The sequence below is a fragment of the Leopardus geoffroyi genome, chromosome B3 (genome assembly GCF_018350155.1).
Source record: "Leopardus geoffroyi isolate Oge1 chromosome B3, O.geoffroyi_Oge1_pat1.0, whole genome shotgun sequence".
NCBI lineage: Eukaryota > Metazoa > Chordata > Mammalia > Carnivora > Felidae > Leopardus > Leopardus geoffroyi.
The window spans coordinates 82,610,175-82,620,628 of record NC_059337.1 but is presented as its reverse complement, the minus strand read 5'-3'; the positions used below and the strand labels follow the sequence as shown (position 1 = coordinate 82,620,628).

The 10,454-nt window shown below is 37.4% G+C and overlaps 1 pseudogene; it reads right to left on the bottom strand.

Moving 5' to 3' along the window:
• Window positions 1-79, bottom strand: LOC123584724 (annotated as a pseudogene).
• Window positions 80-10,454: the final 10,375 nt, after the last annotated feature.

Sequence of the window (10,454 nt, the reverse complement as noted above, 5' to 3'; positions counted from 1 at the left end):
ATACACATGTGGTTATGTTGTCAGGCCCAAGGGCCTCTTCCATCCTTGTCAAGGGGAGTGCTAACCTTTCACACAACACAGTAGTGACTTCTTAAAACTTAGCTGCACTGTAGAATCTGGAATTATAATAAGAAATTTGTTATATTCTAATCATTGAAATCCATTGAACTACAGATTGTTTTTTGGTTGATGCATGACTTTGTATCATCAAGCAGTGATGATTTTTAAAACACTTTGACTGTATTCTGCAAATCTTCCAAATGTTAACACATTTCATTGCACAATATCAGAAAATCACATTTATTAAGATCACTACCCATCTGATCAGTAAAATCTTTACATATTGGGAAGCTGTCAAGCTGACAATAGCAAATACAAGCTTCTTAAATACTAATTTTCACTTGGAATCTCAAATATTATTATTGGCAACCGAACTCTGTCAGTTGTATCTTCAAAGTCATAGATGCATTACATTCATTTTCAAGAAAATGTCTGCCAAATACCCACATCTGAATAACCATAATGTGTCAGTTATACTTTCAAGTATAAACAATGTTTCATGGGGAAAAAAAAACATGGCTAGGTCAGCTCATAATTCAAGAAATGGCACAAGTATTTTTTTGTTCCAATAGCACAAGTACTTTTTTTTAGAGAGAGAGTTAGAAATTTGCAATAAGAGTACTTTATGTGTACTTCCCACTTCAGCAGAAAGAATATTTGGAAGATATGTGTTTAAAGGTCCAGATTGAATAAAGTTAATAATTCTTACTGCTTCATCAAGGGTATTCTTAAATGATACAGGCAACTCTTCACTGTGAATATGTGGCAGGGGAGAATACAGTGACTACCAGTACAGCTTGATTCACTCTAATGCCGTTTTACCTCCCCGTGCTTTTGCATCATCAGTGCAGACATCCACAACAAAGAAAGCAAATACTGTAGTGTCTTGGTATTATTGTAAAATAGTGATATATATTAACTCCTGATAAACTCCTCAGCCTACACTTTGAGAACCATCTGAATAGTAAGCAAGTCTCAAGTTATTACAACCAATAAATAAGAGAAGTTTAAAGTCTTCATTTGCCGTACACTTTGTAATTATGTACTGCTTTGCTATCAAATCATGAATGGATTATTATGAACATATTAGGATTTTGATTTTGAACAGAACTCAGAAATAGGTGCTTTGCTGTCTTATATGGTCACTCAGGAAGTGGGCATAGTTTGGAGCAAAGCAATTCAAATACTTAACATTGAAGCTCTGGGAACAGGAAATTAGTTTTCCCTTCATTCTCCACAAAAAAAGGATGAGAATACAAAAATTAGAACGCTGCTCCAGAAGGATGGAATGATGAAACACAAAAGGAGCTAGATTAAGTTCCAGAGCAGAAAGAAGTTTTCCATTATACAGAAACTAAAGAGGACCACCTCTGGAGGTGCTGAGCATCCCTTACTTGGAGGTATTTTAGCAGAACAAGATGACTACCTTCTAGGAATTCCGATGAAGAAATTTTTCACTAGGGGTCGGTTAGGGTCAATGTCCCTTAAGTTCATAACATTTACACACATAATCTTTAATTTATATTATCTCTATACCATAAGCCAAACATCATAACATTGTTTTCAAAGTGTTGTACAATCTTTCTAATATGATTTACATAGGCAATCGCAAATATTTTATTTATTACCATTATTCTTTATCATTATTCAAACTCTTGTTCAAAATGGAAAAACTAAATTATTGTAAAAAGCAACTTCATTTTCTCAAAACCCGCAATCCAAGAAAAAAAGGGAAAAAAATCTGTAATTTAAGTATTTACAGTAATTAATTTTAAGTACCCTGGACAGCTGCTCAAGATACAGACCAAGTAGGAAGAGGTAACTGAACCTTTTGAAATTAAAGAACACTACTTGTTCTTAGTGATTCATAATCAAAGACTTATCTCAAAGAGATGATGAATTACCAAAGAATTAATCATTTAATATATCATTTAAAATAATCTTGTTCCAGAGTTGTATCTCAACTATCAGATAAATATTGATTAAAGTTCCAAAAGACGCAGCTTCTTGGCTAACTTATTTACAGAGACAACTCTCCAGTGGTTATATCTCGGGGGAGTCAGGAAAGAATGTCATCAGAGAAACGGTATCTGTGTAAGTCTGCCCAAAGCAAAGACACTTAAAACTCTGCTTTAATTTTACTTATTTTGACTGAGAGAAATGATCCCTGCTAAAAAGTGATTTGTGTGGTCAAAGCCAAAGAAAACTACAAACTTGAGATTCATTAAGAATTATATGAGGGAAAACATCTAAACAACTTTTGCACTTCAAAATTTTGCCAATTTTATTTAGTTTTATTTTGGAGAATGATACCAAGTATTTTCACTCTGCAAGTGCCTTGTTGTCAAAGGTCTTGCTTATTATGATTTCCTCATCTTTCACTTTTTCTAAAAAAAATTCAACATTACAGAAGTAAAATATATTGTATATGAAATCACTTCAGCTGTGTATAACAAAAACCCAAAATAATAATTGCTTACATCAGATAGAAGTATTTCTCATGTAAACATTTGGAAGGTAGTACAAGACAGATGTACCTGGATTATCACGCAGGGGCCTGGACTTCTACCTTGTTTCTCCATCATACCAAGACCTTGAACTAATCCACATAGTCCCAGATGATCAGCTACCATATTCACCTTGTAGGCAGCAGGATAGAAGTACCAGGAGTAAGGAAGAGAAGGGCACGGATCTTCCTCTTAAGAACATGCTTTAGAAGTGACACATACCACCCTTGCATCTCAGTTAGCAAAATTTAGTCACATGGTCACAAATGGCTGCAAGATAAGCTGGGAAATGAAGTCTCTGTTATAAAGTCATGTGGCCAGATACAAATCAAGAGTTCCATTATTGTAGAAGAAGGAGCCAGTCCAACCCAGAAATCCACTTGAAATTAGGAGAGAAATAAATCCAGATAAGTGACTCTTCATTGAAGTTTACGAGGTGTAGTTTCAAACAGTATTTATTTGAAATCTAATAACCACATTCTGAGGTATTCACCAATGAAGCTGAAATGCATTCTGATTGCAACTTAAGCCAAAGAGAAAGGGATATAGGAATAAAATGTGATTACATTTTTTTTCTTTTTTTAAAGGGAAGAAGTTGACAAACTTTTAAGTTTCAGTGTAATAAGAAATATTATATTGTGCTCTGTAATTTTTATTTGATTTATGACTAAATAAAACCCAGACAAATATGCAAATATTATTTATTCAATAATAATGTGGTCAACTATTGTTCCAAGGACACTAGGAAGACTCACGCACACCTTTCATTGAGGAAACGGCTGCAGGCATTCAACAGTTTGAGACTGAGAGAACTTGCTTTTGGTAATCTCAGATGTCCTTAACATCTGTTTCTGCACAAAGGCAAGATACAGCTATTGAATAACTTGCTGATTCCAGCCATTCCCTACTAAAGACTCTCTAACTTTCAACTCAAGCTTATTTTGAACTTTTATCTAAATTCCAAGTTTCTTTTTAACTGTTACCATTTGAAAGTTACAGGCAAACTCAGATATTTTAATAGTTTAGAACGGTCCAGATTCTAAAGTATATGTTAAGAGTCAGGAGAAGAAAAACTTGAGTCAGAGCACCCGGACTTTAACATGGCCAAGGACTTGAGGCAAATTTCTTAACTTCTCAGGGAAGAGTTGCTTTCATTCATTTCCTTTCATTGATGCATCAATTTATTTCAACACTCTTTGAGCATCTACCTACTATATGCCAAGTATTCTTTTGAGCAGTGGGTCTACGGAAGGATATAAAACAACGCTGTTGCTAATGGAGCTTTCACTGTAGGAAGAGGAGATAGCAATAAACAAATATCTGTAATAGTAAGTAAAGACAACTTCATAGGGTTGTTATAAGGATGAATTAAAGCAAGCAATGAAGTTTAGCCTAGTTCCTGACACGTACACATACTCCTATCTATTATCTATTGTTGATATTACATGGATTTGGGAACAGTATGAATCAAAAAATTCAATTTTGCAATAATCATCTAAATAACATGCCTGGTCTGCATTGAAGACCTATTATCTAAAAAAAATTTTTTTTGAAATTTTTGAAGGACCAAGAGACAGCGCAAGCAGGGGAGGGGCAGAGAGAGAGGGAGACACAGAATCTAAAGCAGGCTCCAGGCTCTGATCTGTTAACACAAAGCCCAGTGCGGGGCTTGAACTCACAAGCCATGAGATCATGACCTGAGCCAAAGTCAGGGGCTTAACCAACTGAGCCACCCAGGTGTCCCCCTATTATCTAATTTCTACTTGATTAAAAAAATTTCTGCAATATCTAATAAAAAATAATCCCACATTAAAATGATTTATACCTTTTTTCTTATTTCTCTGATTTTTCAGAGTAAAAATAATAAATAATAATAAATATATATAATATATAATATATAATATGTATTATATGCCATTATATATAATAAATAATAAATACATATATTTTTAAAATACTGAATAAAACTGATGGTGTTAAAATGGGCAAAGAAATGAAGATGGAAAATTAATATTTCTTGATTATCTGCTGCTAGTCAGGCACTATGTTTGGCATTTGATACACTTTCTTTTAAGCCTTCTAACAATCCTATAAAGTACCTATTTTTAGCCCCATGTTCCAGATGGGAAAACTTTCTAAATTTCAACAAATTCACGTAAATATTTGACACAACTAAAGAAAAAGACAACTAAAATCGTTTATGTTTTTTTAGTTTCCAGTCATCGTTTTACAAATAATTGGCCACAAGTACTTTTCCTGTAAGAAACAAAGGAATGTAATGCCACCAATGAGACAGAGAAGATAAATGACAGGTTTTATATCTTAAGTAATTGTCCTAAAATAAATCAGGGTTTTTATTTTCTTTTCCTGTTAAGTTCAATTAGTTATAATACAAAACAGTTATAACACTTTCATTCAATTAGGAAAGCTCACAGAGATTTTAGGATTTTTTTCCTATTAAGTAATATAATAATGGTATAGATCAACAGTTCTCTAGGAGTGTTCCCAATCTTTACTATCATCATAGAAACTTGTTAGAAATGCAAATTCTCAAGTCCCACCTATTGAATGCAGTCCTCTGATAGGGGGCCTGGCAAGCTGTGTTTTAACATCCTCCAGATTATTTCAATGTGCCCTAAAGTCTGAAGATTACTACTAGTGACCAACAAACTGTTAAGGACAATTATAATACTACTTTTTTCTGAGGGAAGAATCTCTCTTCTTTGCCTAAAAAATGTATGTCTTTAGTTTCCTCCCATGCAAAGAGAAAGCGGAAGCCAAGACGTTCTTTTATAAACTCCCAATTTCAAAACAGTTCCAAGTATCACCCATTTGGAAGCTGCGCTGGTCCTAAAACTGTAGCAAATGTTTCAAAGGGAACCAAAGACTGATTCCCTTCCTAAATTCTTCTGCTTCCAAAAGAGTGGAGAATATTTTGCAAAGACTTAAGATCCTGAAAGCACCGAAGAGAAAACCAACAGAAAGGGAGAATACAGAGCCCTCACAAATGTGCTTTAGAGACTTACTTTCCTACCTGGAGGGCCAGAAGGAGCAGTTCCTGTTCAATATGTAGGAGGCAGAGAGCCGGATTGGTTTGTTAAAGCTGTCACTGAGATTAGAGCTTCCCGAAGCTCCTGTCCTAACATCAAGTCAATTTCTTGCAAAACCCTTTCTCATTTTAAACGGGAAAAAGATTAGACTGTTGAGTGCTTGGGGAAAAATATAAAACTGGCTGGTGGGCAAGCTTTCTTTCTTAAAAGAAAAATTCTCTCAGCCTTCTGAACTCAAAGATAGCTTAATAAAAGTTACAGAAAAGTCTAAAATGAGTGGGTAAAAATGAGAGGGTAAGGAAAGGAAACCAGATCCCTCTTAAAATCAGTGTTCCTTCTCAGTATCCGTGCAAGAAAACACCTTCGAAGCTCTTGCAGAAATACTGTTGACACAGAGGGAAAAACTAAAAAAAAAAAAAAATCATTCAAAATAATATTTGGAGACTTTAACTTCAGAATAAGTTGGGAAACATGACATAAAGGATCCAAAATAACGTTTCACATTCAAAGTGGCCATAGTTCCCACACGCACACTTGCCCTTCTGTGGTATGGATGCCCTTCCCTCTATTTCATCAGCAACTCCTTGGGCAGAGACCTGTTGCAAACTATAAGAGAAAGGAAGCAAAGGAGACTAAATTGTATTTTCATACAAACAGAAAAAGTAGTAAAGAAAGGATTTCTGAAGCTGAAATTATCGCCCCAGTCTGTTTGCCACAGAGCTTTGACTTGCACTACAGTTTTGAAAAATGAGGCTAAAGTGAACATCATTGAAGCAAAGTTTCTAGTGTTAGTTTCACCAGGCACTGGTCAACAAGTTCTGTGAACTAAACTGGAGGAGAATTGACTGATCTTGAAGCAGGTAGGCAATGTAGGATTTAGCCCAAATCAGAATTTTACCAGATTATTTAGTCAGTTATTACTCACTGGGAATTAAATGCTAAGGTGAAGATAGGAGTCCAAGAGGCTCTAAGGTGTGTGGGAAGGGGATGGTAATAATGCCCATGAAAAATAAAGAGACAGGAAACAGGATCTGGCAAGGAAAGTTGGGATATAAATCTGGATAAAGCCAAGATGTAGACCAGGATATAAATCTGAGATGTGTGAAAGGAAAGTGGAGAGGGAGGGGAGAATTGGTCAGGGAGAGTCTTAGCTTGTGAAACATGGAGAGTTAGACCATGTGTCAGAAGAATCCCACATTGGGAAGAAGTGGTCAGGTTCTGGTACCCCCATATTGCTCAGTCATTGAGGACCACCAGGGAAGAGGATAGCCTTGGTTCAAAAGTTGTGACATATTCCCAAAGCACTGTCACTGGAGGCTGCCAACTGTCTGAATTCCTTGAAGTTGGATGGAAAGATTTTTTCCTGAAGGGAGATCCAAGCAATACACTTCTATGGTGGTCACAGGTCACCCTCATGCCATATGGATCCACTTCTCCATGTATTTAGCAGTCCTTCAGGATTCCTGTGGGTCTCTCTTCCTACGACAAAACTGTAATCCTTTTTGCAACTGCTATTTGTCATTGCCTTTCTGTACTCTTCATTCTAAGTTCTCCTTGCCCTCAGTCATCACTTCTATGGTCTTGAAGGTTTTTCAAAAGTGTCTATTTATCTGCTGCAGATAGCTTGGACTTTAGAACCTCAGGGTCCTGCAGTGAGATTCTCTGGCTGGGGATTGCCATCAACCCCACTGCATCTTTTCCACTACTGACATCTTCGAAATATAGAGTCCTGCTCTAGAGCCCTGCACCCTGGCATTTGGGCTGAAGTAGTGTTCCCAAGTATGAAATGTGTTTCTTCCAGAACCCAAAGAAACACCATTATACAATTATGCTTCTTTCTTTGTTGTAGTCACTGGTATTTCTTTTCCTACTTAGCAAGGAATGTCCTAGCATGTCTCTGGCTGCTGAGTCCTGAAATTTTTACTGATATTATGGGCCTCTGAATCTTCTCGTGGTTATTTCTTGTACTCTGGAGTACATGTACCTTACCAAGACTTTCAGGATGTTAGCCACCTCTTACTCAACCTGCCTGATCTGCATAATATCATCAATGCAATGGATAAAGTGATATTCTCAAGGATATTGGGTGGTCCAGATCTCTTAGAACTATAACATAGTTCCCATAGCCCTGTGGCAAAACTGTCAATGTATATTGTTGACCATACCATGTGGACCAAGGTGAATTATTTCTGTTCATCTTTCTTGATTAGGATAGAAAGTAATAAACATTTGCCAAAACAAAAGCTGCATATCATGTCATGAGGTTCTCACTAAAGTGAAATCCTGTATTCCAAGATGGCACTCCTAGGTCAATTAAGTCTCCAATATTCAGTCTTATGTTCTGGCTCCCTTTGTCCAGCACCCTCAAAATCTAATACCAGGGGTCCTTCCCCAGCTTCTGCTGGAATATGCTTACTAGTTTTTTGTAGCATATTTAGGATATGATTGCTTTATCTATTGCCAGGTTCAGCACATCTCTAGCTGGATTATGCTGAGAGTTGATCATAGTTACCAGCATGAAAGTCGGAAGTTCTGGAGGCAGATCTTAAGGGGATCTTGCTAGGAAGAAGACTGCGGTGTCTTCCCATACGGAGAGACTTCTAGCTCTTGGTAGGGATGGTCAGACCCCTCTGCAAACTCTGAATGTTCAGAGGGTTGGGGAACCAAAATCTTTAGGGGTATCTACTCTGATGCCCCCACACCATATGTTAAGCTTGCCGATTTTCCCAAAAAGTGCCTTGATCATGAGATTTGCCTCTGCTGAGCATTTAATCATCTGAAGCTCAGTGATTCTAACTCTAGAGTTTCTTTTTTCACTTTTCCTGCTTTCCTTCCACAGAAGGTAAAGGTTACTTTTGAAGCTCCAAAGAGGTCCCCTGGACTTCTCCTTTACTTTTCAATTTGGTAATTACCCTCAGCTTGTCATTATTTTTCTCTAGAGTTTCAATTCAGCCTTATAACAGCAAGCCAAATGTATTGTCCTTATACACGTTTTTCCCCACCCATCTCATACTCAACATTTTCAAAGTCCTGAATCACTGTTGCAGTCAGGCTGTTCCCCTCCACTGCAACATTGTCCCAGGTCACCTCTCTGTGAAGGTTCAGTAATGGAGTCACCACCTGTGCCAAGGACTATGTGTACCCTGCTTACCATCCAAGTACTTGTCAGGTAAATGCTGAATAATCTGGGCCCAAACCCCATCTTATTATCCGTTTGGGTCCTCCAGGAGGCAGATGCTGAGACAAAGTTAAGAATGAACAAGATTTATTGGGAGAGCTAACACTTTTGAAAGGTAAAAGGGAAGAAAGCATTATTTGACAGGGAAAGCTTTCAGATGAGACAATTGCCAAGTTGCAGGGGGACACCTGTGAATTTTGTCCATTCAGCATCCATGTCCCCTGTTCGGAAAACTGTACCTCAGTTTTCCTTTGAGGAATCACCACTCTCTGTTCATGTGGAAATGCCCTACACCCCCATCTTCACTCAGCCCTAACACCACCAAGATCTGGCCAGTCAGGACTGTTGTTAGAATTAAGTTTTTGTTCCCCACCAGTGTCGCTGACTGGAAAGACGAGGTAATCTGGAGTTACCAGGGAATGCCACCTGAAGAGAGCCTGCCTATGAATGAAGCCAAGACAGAGGAAAGCAGAGCTGAGAAAAAGAATGTGAGAAACTGGATTCTGATGATATATCTGGAACCCTTGGATCCCTCCAGACTTCGAGACTCCTGGGCTTTTGGGTTTCAGGAGCCAGTCAAGTGTCTTTTTGGCTTTGGGCTGTTTGAGATAGATTCAGTCCCTTTCAACTAGAAGAGTCTTACTACAGAAATGTTAGAGAAAGGACTGGACAGTGGTATAAGCCATAATACTCCTTAATATGGGCTCAAAAAAGAGTACTTAATGTTAGAACAGAACTCACAGAGCATCCAGTTGCAACCCAATGCCTTTAAAAGAGAAGCAGTGCAGGGGCATCTGAGTGGCTCAGTTGGTTAGGTGTCTGACTCTGGCTTAGGTCATGATCTCACGCTTTGTGAATTCTAGCTCCTCGTCGGCCTCTGCACTGCCAGCTCTGAGTCTGCTTCGGATTCTCCGTCTCTGTCTCTGTTTCTGTCTCTCTCTCTGCTAGTGTTCTCTCAAAAATAAAATAAACAAACCAAAAAAAGGGAAGCAGCAGCACAAGTTCACGAGTTGAGTGACTTATCTAAGGTCACAGAGCCACTTGGTGGCAAATCACATTTTGATTCTGAGTCTTCAGTTTCTAGGCCACAGTAATTTTCACTGTAACACTCCATCCCTAGAGAGACAGGAGATTACACGATGTAATTCATAGAACTCGCAGAAACAGGAAAAAAATTAATTTATAAACAATAGCAGTCAGCTAATGCTAATTTAGTATTTAATGCCAGTAATCCTGGATAATGTGGCTATTGAAGAGTAGTTACTAACGTGGGCTTCATACTGTAATTTAGCATTACTTAAGTGAGAACAAAATCAAAATATGCACTTTTGAACAAAGTGTGGAGAAGGTTTAATCCTTACTAATTTTTCTTTTTGTGACTTGCCTCAAAATGTTCCTTTTCTTTGTTCAGCACATTTCTATTCTTTAGGTCTTCTGTGTAAAATCTGGAATGTTGTAAGATGAAAACCATTTTGGAAAATTAACAGGAACTTTTTCTAGCGCAGTGTTATTTACTTAATTATTATAAGGAACGTCAAAGAGACTTTGCTGGTTTGAGAGTCCGTGTCCCTTGTTGTTATAATGTATTCTTATAGCAGTATTTTTTAGAAATCAGCAAGCTTAGGTTTTAAAGGTTAAATTAAAAGCTAAATTTTTGAA